Here is a 15236-nt window from a genome sequence, read left to right as displayed (position 1 = left end):
ATTAACGCAAGTATTAATAAGACATCCATGAACGATATAAAAAAAAGTTTTTAATGTATTTTCTATTATATTATTTATAATTCTATTGTCATTTAAAAAACTAAACAGCTAGATCTATCATTAGTTTTGAATCCCTACATTCTTACGCAAAATGTTTTATTTTTTTATAGTACTGTAGAATTGAATTTTACCTTGTAATACTTTCTTCAGCCAAGTTTTAAAAACTTATGTGGTGATTTTGTGTGTATTTAATTATGTGTATTTATTTATCTATATGTGTCCATGCTTTATCCATACTTCCCCTGGAGTTTTTCCCCCTTTGATTATCACCCGTCCGGGTTAGCCGCGCCCGGGTCTACTGTATAGTACCCTGCCAGGATTTGTTGTTTTTTTAAGTATTTTGAATATTATGAGGTGATACTTTTGGTCGGGTAATCAAATTTTATAAAGCCCGAAGGGCTTTATGATAGATTTCATCACGACTCGACCGAAATATTTAATCACCTTATGATATTCAAAGAATGATTTCTTTTTAATTATATTTATATAATTTTCAGGTTTTGTATGATTAAAAATTTGAATTTAAATAAGCAAACCCCGCTTCCGCCCCAACTATACGTCCTTAGACTTTACTGAACTGTATAGTACAGTTTTCACACTGAAAAATGTAAATATTATATTATATATATACGCGACTATCCCCTAGACAGTCCCGTTACAGAGACTAATGACATCCATGTACCAGTATATATACTGGGCGCTTTAAATGCATGCACATAGGAATATGATCACTATTACTTTTTCTTGTGAAAATAGTTTTTAAGTTTGATTTTTAAATTACTTGAACGGGATCGGCAAACGTTCAGTGTCTGATTTACTAAAATATATTTATTATTACTTTGTACCAAATACAATGTATATAGATCTACACAAATACCGAGTGTTGAATCTGACTTCTGATTCGATAATAAAACTGTTTTGAAATTCTTTAGAAACGTATCTGTACAACCTCTCTTTTTTTTCTCTCTCTCTGTCTCTCTCTCAGCTTCTTTATGACGTCATTTGTTTACACTTGCTACGTCATTTATATAGAGTACAAAGGCACACAGATTACTTCATATTGATTAAATAGCAAATTATAAGAAATGTTTAGGTTTTTCAAAATGATAATTTTTCTTATATCCATCATGAAATCAGTATTGTATAGTTGTTTTTACTAAAAAACAACGTTGACCATTTTATCTGCAATTCACGGTATGAAATTTTGAGTAATTCAAATACACTGTGTCTAAGGACTAATAAACTAATTAAAATACTCCGATTTCTCCATGGAACCGTTTTATTTTTCTATTATCAACATAAGTCGATTTTTACATGTAAGTATTTATTAAGGCATGGTCATAATCAAGAAACTCATCTTACGTCTTAGCTGACCAATGAAAACATCCATTTTTTTTTTTTGTTCATCTTGAAAATAGAAAAAATTAAAAAACGAAAGTGGCCGCAGTCTTGTACATAATTTTTTCCGTTTATGTTAATAAGCAGTCTAAAATTGTGCTATTCTGAAATTTTGGTGTATGTACTCGAATGCGGCCTTGTAGAAATTTCAGATCAAACATTACAAAATTCTATATGTTTGACAAAATCCGTATACATTGTCCGGTTTCGGAGTTTACAATTACCAAACGCACGTGAATTTTAGCAAACGGAAGTTATTTTCATACAGGGGGTGTCCTACATGAATTATAGTTCAATCCACACTTTGCAAAAGTTGTTCCCCTTTGCGGGTTCAACCCAAAGGTCAAAAGGGAAAAAACAACTTTTCCCTTCTTTATGCAACCAAATATTTGGGCGTCCTGTGAAGAAATCTCTCAGAATTTAATTTATTCCTTCAATGTGTGGGTTGCCCCATCTTGGGGCAATCAAAATTCACAGAGGAAACCGATTTCTAATGTCCAATGACGAAGTTATAACCCTCTAAACTACAAAGGCTACTGTGAGAAATATATGGGTTTTTCCCCAAAGATGGCGGCCAAGGGACATAACTTTTGTAAAGTGTGGATTGGTCTATTCCTGCGAACATATTAAAGATATCATGTGTTTGATTTTTCACATTTCGACAGGGCCGATTTGTTATGCTTAGCGTACCCAGTTCTTTGTCAATGAAGATATCTAGGGTATTTTCCATTTCGTCGATTTCAACTGTACTTCTTTCACAAGTGTGTGTATTTTTATTAAAAATCATCAAAAAGTGATGAAAGCAATAACTTGGGATAGACTTTAGCTGTTGGTATAAAACATATCTTTTAGTTCATTAAATGAAAACTAATAACACAAAACCACTCTTTTCCAAAATCATAATACAGTCCTTATGATTGGAGCGTAATCAAAGCTAAATAAGTCCGTGCTATCCCCTTTAAATAGTTTGGGTCAGTTTGCGCTTTATAGAACCGCTTTATATCGTATATACATGTATAACTAATACATATTGAATTCATTGCATTTTATTCATTTTTTTGCAATTACTTGTAGATTAAAACAATATTTCTTAGCCAATTAGAAAGCGTGGTGCAACCAGAATCAAATTATATAATTAAAAGAGTTACGTCCCTTGTTGAATGGCTGTGTTCTGTTCTTGCTCTCCGTCGAAAATGTAGATTCTTCCATTAAAAGTGGTATTCGGGTGAGATGATCGACTCACATCGATGGGAACACGAAGGAACTAGAAGGAACTTCATTATGGAAACATCGTAAGTGTTTTAATGAAAATTAAGAAGGTTTCCGGAAAGTTTTATTTTGTTTTGTGATTGACTGAGGTATGTGAACTCTTCTCACATCCTGTTATACCAGACTTAAACTCTGCAGTAACGTGCAATATTATGAGTGATAAAAATAAACGTAACTTAAGTGACATTTCTCTGCCATATTCTGACGTTGCAACCAAAAAAACTCGAGAAGGATCACTAAACAACCTAACACTTAACAACTCCGTAATGGAGGGGGTATCACAACAACCCGGGGCGCCAGTATGCAGTTCCACTCCAGACACTCCAGACACCCACCACCCCCCGACGATGCTGCATCATCCACCCCCACCCTTTGGTTACCCAGCTCAGTACTTTGTCAATCCCCAGCCCCTGACACTATCCAGCGATGACCTACAAAAGATAGCAGACGTTGTCAGCGCATCCGTCAGAGCTTCGATCAGAGAGGAGGTCCAGGACTTAATCCAGCAGATGGTAGAACCAATACGGGCCGATGTCAACCTTTTGCGCCAGGAAAACGAAAACCTACGTCTGCAGTTAGATGAACTGGAGCAGTACGGTCGACGGTCACTCATCCGTGTCTCTGGTATACCTGAAACCCCTGAGGAATCAACCACAGAAAAGCTCCTGGAAGTAACATCATCCGTGGGAGTTGCGCTTACATCCTCCGATATCGCTACCTCTCATCGCGTCGGTGACCCACGTAAACAAAGGCAGTCACCGAGACAAATCATTGTCAGACTCCAATCCACCGACGTCAAGTGGAGGCCAAGAAGCTGCGGAAAAACTCCGAAACCAGGCACATCATCATCAACGAAGACTTAACAAAATACCGCGATCGTCTTTTGTACTTGTGCAGGCAGCTGTGTCGTGAACGCAAGTTGAAGCAGGCCTGGACATCCAACGGCAAGATCAGCGTCCGTGACTTTGGGGACAGGACTTATGCGATCCGTAAGGAGTCGGATCTAGCTCCCTTTGGTCATGTGTTGAAAGAGAGTGGCCACTCATAGACCATTCTTGTTTACATCGTGCCTTGCTACAATCAATCAAATAACATTTTGTCTATCGTTTATAGATAGTCTATGATTTAAATCATGTTTTTTTTTTCATACCTATATATAGTATATACTGTCACTGTGCTTAGTTATGAGTACTCCAAATCGCTAGTCTCAACATAAACACCCTATACAAAAAATCTGTAAGTTTAAATGTTACTTTTCACCCTTACCACGTACAAAACCCTACTCCCTTATTATTACAAATGCACTCAACGTGCATACTATTGTGTACATATGTTGTGTTTATTTGTACGTTGTTTTCTTGCTCATATGAGAGAGATGTTCATATCATTGTTGTACTATACGTGGACCTTGTCCACTTGTTCTATTATTCAGTCATCATCACTTCATTTGATTTCTTATTACCCCAACTGACCCGAAATTCCTCATTTGAAATCTACCATAACCCAGGCATTACCTGATTAATGTGTGTAGATGTCTGTAGCTACCGGGCCAGTGTGGGGTTATTTTATTACATTGCCATTTTTCCCAAATCATCATTAAGTTTGTCTGATTTCGTCTGTATCAATTTACTATTACAATATGGCATAAAATGTGTACCTATCATCATATTTTTAAATGTATACTCAAGCATGGGGATAAACCATACAAAACACGATGATATCTCATTCACTTGCTCTACTATTAGATCTACCAGTGTTCCTATTTTACACAAATCATGTATATTTGTATCTATGACTTTACTTACTTTTTCGTGGTTCGAAAATTATCTCCAGAGTCGTAAACAAAGAGTTGTAATAAACTCATCAGCTTCGGGTTGGCACGACGTAAAGGCTGGTGTACCCCAGGGCTCAATATTGGGTCCATTGTTATTTCTTGTATATATAAACGATATTGTGTTTGACATAAGATCCACTATCAAATTATTTGCGGATGACACCACCTTATACATTATTGTCGATAACCCAGTCATCGCAAGTAAGACATTAAATAGCGACCTTGACAAAATCCACAAATGGTCTAATCAATGGTTAGTTACCTTTAATCCTCAAAAAACTGAAAGCATAACAATTAGTACCAAACGAAACCGAACTCTACATCCAGACTTGTACTTGAATGGACAAAAGATAAGTGAAGTGTCACATCATAAACACTTAGGATTACATTTTTCTGACAACGGACAATGGTCATATCACGTTAATATTGTCGTGGCGAAGGCATCGTCTAGGTTACACATTCTACGACGACTCAAATTTTTATTAGATAGAAAATCCTTAGAAAAACTTTACATTTCATTTGTAAGACCAGTCATTGAATACGCAGATGTTGTCTGGGACAATATCTCAAACGATTTAGCCGATAAACTCGAAAAAATCAATATTGAGGCAGCTCGCATAGTCTCAGGTGCGACAAAACTCGTAAGTTTAAATGATCTGTATCGAGAGGTTGGATGGGACACTCTACACAATCGTAGACAAAAACATAAACTAATCAAATTCCACACCATGGTCCATAGAAGTGCTCCAGATTATCTATCTTCTCTAATCCCCTTAAGAATCAGTGAAACACATCATTATCCCACAAGAAGATCGCACTGCATTACTCAACGAAAATCTAATACAAACCACTATTCACAATCTTTTCTACCGCCCACTACAAAGCTTTGGAACGATCTTCCGATAAGTGTCCAAGAAAATCCTTCAGTATCCAATTTGAAACGTGTGCTTAACTCAAACTGTTGTAAAACCCCAAGACACTTTCTTTTTGGTAAGCGCACAGAACAGATCTTACACACACGACTTAGACTCAATTGTAGTATACTTAATTCGCATTTATCCAAAAAACATATAATAGATAATCCTAATTGTGCCTGTGGACAAATTGAAACAACACTACACTTTTTATTAGAATGTCCTCTATACACTGATGCAAGGAAAAAATTCATTGACCCATTAAGACCGGTCACTTTAAACATTCTGTTATTTAGAGACCCAGATAGAAATTATTCCTATAATACAAACATTTTCAAACATGTACATCATTTTATTTCTGCTACTAAACGATTTGTAACTTAATTCCACTTGCTACCGTATTGTCAATTTTGTTATTTTTGCATCGTACGACTGTTTATCACTCGGTCACTTTTAATGTTAATTCAAGTTATGATATCTCTCTCTGTATATTTTCTATCATATTTTTCCCTTTTCCATCTTTTTTTTTCATTTGTTGTTCCTAATATACTTGCCATTCAGCAAGGGCAACTATCGTTTTTAATAGTTGAAAGTCAATTTAAGGAAACGGATTAATATAAGTTGTAACAACTTGTTTCCGAATCCTGTTTGCATTATTTATTGTTTATATTGATGTACAATTCAAAATGAAATAAAGTTTAAACTAATTTAAAAAAAAATAGCGTGTTTTATGAATAGTACATTTTAAAAAGATGACATTCTTCAATTTGAGTTTTCTCCTTTTTTTCCTTAAAAAAAAATAAGTATTTGACCCTAAATTCGGATGGCTACATAAACATAAAGATTATCATTGTAATGTGATGATGTGTGCTGTCTAAAAGGTTTTAAAAATCGACTTGCTTTTACATTGACTATAATGTATATAATGACCAAATTCCAGTTTTTATCGATTGTGTCACAAAAATGTAGTTTTCAACCGAAAATTTTTCACTTTTAAAATATTTTTTAAAGTACTGTGTCTTTAATAACAAATCCGCATAAATGTCACCATATATTGTATGATCAATAGCATGTGTCAATAGATCGATTTATTACCTAATCAAAGGGATTTTGTTGTTTTATTACATATTAAATATTTTGTGAGATTCATCATGCCGGAAAATAGTTTTGTCCCGTCTGCCGTATCAAAGCTGACTGGCATTGAAGTTCATGGACTGACCATGTATTTTAACCTTGTTCCGGTAGAATTTACATCATGCGAACGTGCCGCTGCTTGTTGCACACAATGCAAAGTTCGATGCGCGCATCCTAGTGTCCACCATGTGCAGACTTAAGATGGATGACCACCCAAAGGACATCGCTGGATTTAGTGATTCAATACATCTTTTCAAACAAGAATATCCAGGAAGAAGCTCCTCCAAACTGGAAAGTCTATCAACCGACCTAATGGAGCAGCAGTTTGAAAACATGCATAACGCCGAAGTCGACGTCAACATATTGACATCTCTATTCAAAAGAGTGTCAAACGTACATGAAAACTGATAGACATACCATTTTCAACTGAAAGTGTTTTCGTTAACAATCAAAAACTGATCAACAAAAAAATATATTTGTCAAGTTTCAGTGGTTTGATAAATGAACAGGTACTCTCTAAAACACAGTGCAGCAATCTAGCCGCGCGGGGAATTGGCGAATTTCGCATATCTTTAGCTAGAAAACGGGCAGGAACGGAAGGGATAAAAAAATATGCTGAGGGGGAAAATTACAAAACTTGATTCTGTTTGTGAAAAACTTTCCAAGTTCTACAATTTTAAAAATAATGCACAATGAATCATGGTTAATGCATGTGATCTTACAAAAACAACGTGTTATACATGTATCTTTAGGGTCAAGTAAGCCTTCTCTTTTCTTGTCTTCTCAGATAAAATGATCTCTTTTATGCTTTCAAATTATCCAAAAACTCATTATTGCCATTTTTAAAAAAATATTATGTATTTTTAATTAGTTTACTGATCATAAGCACTTTTATCTTTTGAAAAAAAAAAAACTTTTACTCAAATGTTATAAATGTATGAATGTGTACATTTACGTAATATCAGATAAAATGTGCTTATACTTCCACATTTTTGTTTTGTTTTGGGGGTTTTTTTGGAGGGGGGGGGGGGTGCTATATAGCGCTATATTAACGTAAAAGAGAAATCCTAGTCATTCATTCAATATAACTATGAAAAAAGTTGCAGTTTTAACAATTCTAAATTAATTCTCTTGTAAATCCTATAAGAAAATTTAATGAAAGAGATTAATAACGAGTTTTGACGTTGTACTTACAAGTATGACGTCAAATACGGAAAAGCGACAATTTTCGGTAAATAATCGGAAATATAAAATTAAATAGCGAAAAATCTAGCGAGAACACATATCGATTTTTTTACATAATTAATTTGTAAATAACCTTTTCTTTATGTACAGAAAATGTTGTTAGATTCGTCTAAGTTGTAAAAAAGTTATTTACAATATCTTGAAATAACTTCAATTCGAAAATGAAGGGAAAAATGATCATTTTCCTATATATTTCATTAGAGAATCGTCAAAACAGCGAAAAAAACGATATTAAGTTTGAGGTGGTTTTGCATGAAAATTTAGGCAAAGTTCATAATTTTTTTTTATATATTGAAGTTTAAATGCTAACAAACGAATTGACAAATTTTCAGGGTATGTTTTCTCGTGAGATTTTTTATGGGTAAACCCGCGACCCACCTTAAGCTTTAACATAAGATATTCTTATTCATATAATAACATTAAGGAAAAAAAATCCAAAGTTTTAGCTTTAAAATTTATCAGTTTCACATATATTTATATAGAGCTCTTTTTAGGAGATTTAAATTGACGTCTAAAAATGGCCATGACCATCGATCCTTCTCAGTATTTCGGATTAAGTTTCTTGACACCCCACAACCAGCAATTTGATGGATCGATAAAGAATATTTTTTTGAAATTTGATTTACACTAAACCAATATCGGCTTTGAATTATTTTATGCGAATTTTTTTTAATGTATTTTTTAAGTGAAACGGGGAGAAATGTTTTGACTGCGATTATGGTATGTTAGATCTTAAAATTTGATCGATAAATCATTCGAATAATAAGTCTTAACAGTGGAGGAACTTTTATTATAATCTTGGTTTAATCATTAATTCTGGGTGTTGTACTCGCATACCCAGTACGTGTACATGTAAACAGTTAGTAGTAGGGGGGAATTATAAAAGTCAATACAAGTATAATTCATGATCAATATAGAGTCTACTCTTTAATATCGCCAATAAACCGAATTTTATTATATAGTGACTTGTATCGCGATTTCTTAATAAAAATGTGTTTTTACTCGTAATAATGAGATAAATATAACTCCTTGTGATGAGAATCAAACTTCGGTACAATATGTCAGTATCTTGTTGTAACAACTTTTTTTCCTTTTAAGATATACACAATCTTTCACTTAAAGTTTATTTGAAAATGGTTTTTGTTACTTTCTGTTAACTGCAATAAAAATGATAATATTGCAGAGACTATATAACATACCTATGATAAAACATAATACTGAAAAACTTAAATTTAAAACAAACTTGAATTTACACTACCTGAGGATGCTTCCACAATAAGAAGATGGGTGAATAAGGCGTGTAAACTGCCTATATGAGGAAAGATAAGATACTATAAAATCAAAATACATGTGTCAGCAAATCTAAAAATTTCTTTCTAAATTATTGAAAACAAAGTATATTTACCATAACATTGTTTTATAACTCTCAAATATGTTAAATATTTGGAAAAGGTTGAATGAGTGTGTGTCAAAACCTCCAAATAGTGTCTTTTGTAGAACTTCAATGCTTTTTCTTTTAATTAAAGAGTGGTTCTGAGCTCCATATTTTTGTCATAATCTATATAAGGTTTAAAGGAAATCAAACCGAATCAACGAAAACGTGGAGAGATGACCCACTATACTTTAAAAATGTCATTTTGTATCCCAACAATTGAACGTTAATTTAGAAAAATACCAGTATCAGTCGGAGTAATACAAGATAACATTACAGAGCTAGGGATTTTAGGTTGTGGGTTCGACACCACCCAAACTTTAGAATTTATTTTTCAAGTTTTATTTTATCGTTTGTTAAAAAAATTCAAAACTGAATGGAGTTAAAAGTTGTGCTCTTGTAAACTTGTATTATAACATTATGTTTACATTTTCAACTGTCTTTGTCTGTGATAACATTACGAATCAATTTTGAACCCTAAAACCCAATAATTTCATAAAACATGAGTGACACAAAATGGGCTTGTCTTATAGCATAACCGTAAAACGGTATTGGCTGCACCGCACAGTAATGCATACATGTAGCATGTGCTACATAAAAACATGATTTTAAAATAATGTTGTTTTAAAGTGTACAAATTGGAAATATTGTAAATATAAGTAATAAAGAATCATTCTTTGAATATTATGAGGTGATAACTTCGGTCGGAGCGTGGTCAAATTTATCATAAAGCCCGAAGGGCTTTATTGGATTTGACCACGCCCCGACCGAAATTATCACCCCATAATACTCAAAGAATGATCATTCCTTATTCCTTTTATCAAGTATATTTAGTTTGAAAAAAATAAATATGAAATGACTAAACCAAATGGGCATATGCGCTATCTTGTTTCCCCATCTTCTTTGAGCTTTTCTGGCCTATAATGGTTTTTGAAAAGAATTTTTAAATGATTTTCTCTATTTATTCCACAATATATATATCAAATGTAAAAATTCGTCCTCCATTGTGGCCCCACTCTACCCCCGGGGACCAAGATTTGAACAAACTTTAATCTACACTACCTGAGGATGCTACCACACAAATTGGAGCATTTCTTGTCGAATAGTTTTTTAAAAGAAGATTTTTAAAGATGTTCGCAAAATATTTCTATGTAAAACTTGACCTTCCCCCCCCCCCCCCCCCCCCCCCATCGTGGCCCCCTTTCACCGGGACAATGATTTGAACAAACCTGAAAAAATGGTTGTTTACTTTTCATTCTTTTTGTATAAAAGCTGTATATATACATGTAACACACAGTGCTCAATGCTGAACTAAGAATTTCCTGCTTCAAAATGAAAGTATTGATTAAAGAAACCATCTTCAATGAAAAAAAACCCCTTAGTATCCTCATTATTGATACAAGTAAATGAATGAAAAGAATTGAAGAATTGATTAGTATGAGGAAACTAAAGCTTTATTGTATTTAATAAACAATTCTAACAATGGAATTAAAGTTGCTCACAAAAAGGCCACATTTGTTTGATTTGGATCACATTTTTACCATTGATGAATGTCTACTTAAAGTTCAATTCTCAGTAAGAATCAACACTTGGTGGCCAGGCATAGTTACCGATTTTCTTCATACTCAACAGTTTGATAAACTTTAATGAATGAAAGTGGTCCCATTGCCATGGTAGCAGAGGATAAAGCTGTCAAAATGGCATTTTAATTAAAGCTTATTTGATAACATATTGTGGGTAATGGCAACAAACAAGGGATTCAAATGTATTATATATGACATAAAGTATGACAAAAAATTGTCTTTTTCAACATGTTTCAAGAGAAAGACAACAAATTGATAGAGAAACATATATTTTCATAGTATTCTAAGTAAACAGGAATTTCAAAATATGGCCCTTCATTCAATTTGAAATTTAAAAGGTATTTAAAAATGTAAATTGAGAACCGTTGCTATGGTTAGGACCTGAAATAATCAGAAAAAGTCTAATATTTTGTGTCACAAAGGCATTGGAACCGGGGGGTGGGGGGGGGGGAGGAGGCTGAGCCCCCCCCCCCCCTTTTTTCGCAAAGTTAGACCTAACCATTAGGCACATAGCATCATAGAGGGTTCAGCCCCCCCCCCCCCCCCCCCCCCCCACTTTTTCTCGCAGGAAAGATAATTGTTCCTAAATTTTCCTTGAAAAGATGGAAATATTGAGATGTTGGAGTCACAGGTATACTAAGCCCCCCCCCCCCCCCCCCCTTGAATTAGGAAGGATTAAGAATTTCAAGATTTGGGGAAAAAAATTTTGGTAGATAAGATTTTTTTTTGGAACTATAGGTAACTTCCCCCCAACGGATTTGGATTTTGATGATTTTGGGAATTCGATTTTTTTTTTCCCTTTTTTTCTGTTTTTGCTTTTCAAGATTTCTGAGGATTAGTCTAGCCCCCACACTTTCAATTTGTTTCCGACGCCACTGTGTCATGTTTAAACAGGTATTATTCATAATCATAAAAGTGATATTTTCATCATGCTGATATCAATTGTTGAGAAAAAAATCAAGTACTGGTATGTCCTTAAATTGATGCAATTTGTATAAATCAGAATTTTTACATAAAAAAAAATCTGTTGCTATGTATGGTTTTCTTTATCAATTTTTTTTCTCTGAAGTGAAAGTTGACAATATGACAAAAGTTGTTTTGTGTCTTTGATAGCTAACTTTTATTATATGACTTTGTAGCAGGTAAGATTTGCTATTTTCAGTCTTTAGCCTTAGTTACCAAAACAACAGTTACCCCTAGCAACCAATTTTAGTGTATTTTTGTGATTTACTACAAGGTCTATTCAAGTATGAAATACAAAGAAAATTGGTGACTGTGTGTGGCTAGTCCTCTATATAAGTCTTTGTTTCATACATAGAATTATGATAAATATTTGATTTTCTTTACTTCCCCTTTCAAATACTCGCACACAAACAAATTGTCATTATTGTCCACACATAAATCAAACGGATCCTCCAGATCACAGTTATCAATGTATTGGAGAAACTGTCCATTCTGATCCAGAATGTGGATAAATTGGTTTTCGTTGTCTATAGTCAGGATACGACATTGACTGTCTGTTGTGATACCACGAGGATCAAACGTTTCCTTCATTGAGGGATGACCGGTGTATCTCCATCTGAGTTTACCGTCCTGATTAACCACCACTACTGCTTCGGCAATACAGTCAGAAACGCAGATGTCATGGTTTCTGTTTTCTGTGATGAATTTAACGTTATTATTCCCTGAGTACAGAGGTTTACCTTCATCATCAAATTGAATTGTTTGTTTCTCTGTGGATCCTGAGTAACGGACAACTTTGGATTGAGTTTCATCATTACTGAACATGGTAACCAGGAGATCACCAGTGGAGGTGACACACAGCTTACCAGGCTTCCATCCCTGTAATTTGACCAACTCTGTTGCCTCTTCATTCTTTGCTTTATACACTGACCTAGCTTTCCAGTCAGAGCACAGGAGATTCCCATCACTGTCTAAATCTATATCATTTGGAAATTTCCCTGATTTAGTGTGGACTAATTGGATAAGTGAACCTTGAAGGTTGAAGCATTTGATATCATTGGTCTCTCCACTTGTCCAGATCCTGTCTTCATTAAGACAGGTAACACTGCGTAGACATTCATACCCAGTCTCTATTGTGACAACAAGCTCCGGTTCATCCAGTAGATATCCGGATGAAGCGTTGGTTTTGTTAAGTGACAAGACATTCTCCTCTACAGCTGCAGATAATGGGGTGAGCTTTCCAAACAAACTGTTTAACTTCTCATGGTCTATTGGCTTTGGAATGAATGTTGGCAGTGATACCTGAATCTTTGGTGAAAGCTTTCTAAAGTCTCTGATCTCGGAGTTGTATTCAATGGTTGGGGCCACTTCAGTTGATATCTCAATTTTCCTTATGACTTGTAATGTTTCTTTTATGCAAGAGTGAATCAGTTTGATTTCATCCAAGTGTTTTCTTAAAACGTCTTTGTGTTTAACTTTCATTTTGCTGATTTCAGTTTTCATTTTGTTGATGATGGCGTCGATTTCTCTGTGCCATTGCTCTCCTTGTTTGGACATTTCTGTTGTAAGTTTCTCATATCCTTCATCCAGGTTGGCAAGCTGATTTTTCATGACGCGTTCAATTTCTTCATATGTTGGGAAAATATGATTTTCTATCTTTTCTATATCCATTTTTATATCTTCCTTCTTTGTCTTGTAAATTTCTGTTACCTCTTCATAATTATGTCCCTTGTGTTGCTTAGATTCAGTACAGGAAGAACAAACAAAAATGTTGTTGCAATCTTTGCACTGAAATTCACAATTATTTTGTGGATGCGTTTTGCATTTGGGATAAATGAGGGTTGATCTTTGTTCTTGGAGTTGCACAATTTCATGTTGGTCGCATCCATCTGAAATGTGTTTGCCTATACATGGCTTACAGAGGTTGACATGACAAAAGTAACAGCAGCTGTAGACTAGCTATGGCGGTCTCACAAAGGTCACATTGGTGCACATCCTGGGCACTAGAATGAGGATCCATGGATGATCTGTGAAAGAAACTTAAAGACTTATTCTTACAGTGTATTTGTTCAGTGACAATTATAAGAATTTTGTTTTAATCCTCAGTCAGATAGTGGAGAATTGATATTGTATGTAAATTCTTGATAATGATAATGTTCACATAAAATATATCCCCCCCCCCCACCTTTCAGGATTTTTCTTTCATTCAGATGTTGATAAATGCACAGACACATAGCATCATTTATGAAAGTTGGGAGGTGGGTAGGGAGACGAATTCAAAATGGGATGGGGGTGTGTTGTACTTCACCTATAACTTCAATCTTACTGTTCATTTTTCTTATTTTTACTACAAATTTTTACCTGGTCTCAAAAAGGGGGGGGGGGGGGTCAACTCTTTCATCATGTTTTCATATGTAAATTTGAGGAGCTGTCCAGAAAATTTTTTGCTGCCAACCCCACCCCCACCCCACCCCTTTGATGCTACGTACCTAATGGAAAATGCATTTATAAATCATTAGTTTATAACAAAAAATGGTTGGTATTGTTGCCATGGTTGCGTCTGGTAAGTACATTGTTCCAATGCAGAACATAAGATTCAAAACGAAAGTAGCTTACAGTGATTAGAATTACATGTTTTAATCACCATAGTTATCAACATATGTGTTGGTTAAGTGAATATGCAACTATAGATAGATTACAAACCTTGTTAACAAGAAATTACACAATCTCTAGCTGTCTGGTATGCGTGCCCAAAACATGACTGATCCTGCTCTAAATGCGACCACCTGATAAAGATGCAGGAGTTATTCCCCGTTCATCGCTATATGTTGTATGGATCAATATTGCCTGATTTGCTTATTTTTCTTGAATTAAGCCTCATTTTATTAATTATTTTGATAATGTACAAAATTAGACACAAGTACATGTAGATTTAATATAAAAAAGAAACCCAATAATTATTATTATAAAAATGTTCATCTATAGTAATTTTAATCATCGAAGAAAAGATATACCCAGATATGTATTTTTCCCCTGTAAAGCTCAATACCATCAAATCCAGATAAATCACCAAAGAAATCATCCGTCCGTATTGTTTGAACATGCCAGGCACGTAGCATCGTTTTTGAAAGTGGGGGGGGGGGGGGGGGCCAGACCCATCCAAAAAATCTTGACAAGAAAAAAAAAAAAAAAAAAGAAATTTTCAAGTTTCCATAAAATTTTCAAAATCCTAATCCGGGGGGGGGGGGGGGGGGTAGACTCAACTATACTTCCAAAAAAATTCTTCCCTACCAAATTTTTTTCCCCTCCAAATCATGAAATTCCTAATCCGTGGGGGGGGGGGGGGGGGGGTTACTTCAATTTGACTACTCATTTCCTTATTCTCATATCAATTTTTTACTATC

The 15236-nt window shown here is 34.5% G+C and overlaps 1 pseudogene; it reads right to left on the bottom strand.

Annotated features, from left to right (window-relative positions):
* Positions 1-11545: 11545 nt before the first annotated feature.
* Positions 11546-14636, bottom strand: LOC128158777 (uncharacterized; annotated as a pseudogene).
* Positions 14637-15236: the final 600 nt, after the last annotated feature.

The sequence above is a fragment of the Crassostrea angulata genome, chromosome 8, assembly GCF_025612915.1.
Source record: "Crassostrea angulata isolate pt1a10 chromosome 8, ASM2561291v2, whole genome shotgun sequence".
In the NCBI taxonomy this organism is placed as follows: domain Eukaryota; kingdom Metazoa; phylum Mollusca; class Bivalvia; order Ostreida; family Ostreidae; genus Magallana; species Magallana angulata.
Note: the sequence above shows the minus strand (reverse complement) of the source record. Positions and strands in the feature narration are given on the sequence as shown.